We start from the raw sequence: 1,396 nt of genomic DNA on the forward strand, positions 1-1,396 counted from the left end.
ACTGCACAGTTCTGCAGGAAGGGATGCCAGGGCAGAGAAAATGCTGCAGCTTTTACTGCACAGTTCTGCAGGAAGGGATGCCAGGGCAGAGAAAAGACAGGAATGGCTGGTGTGCTCATGTCATGCGGGATTGGTTTTTAAAGTGCCAGATGGTGAGAGATTCCTGTCCTTCCATAGGCTGGGCCTTGTCCCTTCCCAAACTTCAGGACTTGGAGAATTATTCATTACTTAGTGAATAATCTGGAGCTCGAGACTGCCTCTCTTTGCTGATTGTGGGCTGTCACTTAGATTACCTGTAACTTGACTTCTCAGACAGTCAAGTAGCATTTGCTGTCAGCTAGGGGAGGTGCCTGCTGCATCCTGCTCTTCTAACTCCAGTGAACTCTAACCTCAGATTGAAAATGGACCATCACAGTCTGTTTTTTGCAACACGGATCCTTAGAAAAGTTTAAGAAAACATTTAGTTGTTACTTGCTAATATCAAGCAGGTTATAGAGTGTGAATTTGAACCATTCACTCCATAATGAGGAGATAAGAAGACAAAAGTTTACTTTGTAGATTTTCAAAAGGCAGTAGATGAAGACAGCCTTCAGAGAAGTCTAGTGTTTCCTGTGTTTAAGTGTATTAATGAATGACAGCACCCAATTAAGCATCTAATTGTGTTGAAAATGCAAGTGCATATTTACAAATGTTTTTGCTCATCACGAAGTTTCTTTTGTGCTCCTACAATCAGTTCAGATATGGTTGAGTCTCGTGATGTAAACTGTCTGCCATGTCCTCCTGAGTGCTGAGGAGGCTCAAAGTGTGCAGTGATTGATGTGTTTATACCTCTTCCCAAGACACAGCCAGATCCAAAGGTGAGTGGCATTCAGAAGGCAAAATACCATTACAGATGTTTCCTGCTGTTTGCGCCTAGTATCTGGAAATTGAAGCCTACCAGAACATAGAAGACAGCTCGCCTGCTTCTAGTGAGTCTTGAAGCGCACCTACTTTTCTTCTACCATCGGGGGCCTTAAGAGCGTTAATTCAGTGAAAATAGATAAATAATCTCAGGCATTTTTGGTGAAGGAAAATTAGGTGTTACCTAAATTGGCTGATGAATCTTATAAATATTTTAGGGTCAAAGCCTGGGTCTCGGCAGCCCCTGCAACCCAAACTTAGCCATCCACAAATTACAGAGGTGAATAACAGCAAAAAGCAGAGAAAAGGGGTTTGTTCAGTGTGGACTCATTGGGAAGAGGAAGAACAAAGAACAAACCCTTCAAGTCCATGTTGGGGTCTGTTATGGTTTTGGTCCCTTTAAGAGACAAGCCACACCCATTCCCCTCCCCATCCACTGAGGCAGGCTGATCTTCAGCTTCCAGCCTGAGCTCGCTCTCTTTTTCATCTTCCTCTC

This window comes from Microtus ochrogaster, linkage group LG4 (genome assembly GCF_000317375.1).
Source record: "Microtus ochrogaster isolate Prairie Vole_2 linkage group LG4, MicOch1.0, whole genome shotgun sequence".
NCBI lineage: Eukaryota > Metazoa > Chordata > Mammalia > Rodentia > Cricetidae > Microtus > Microtus ochrogaster.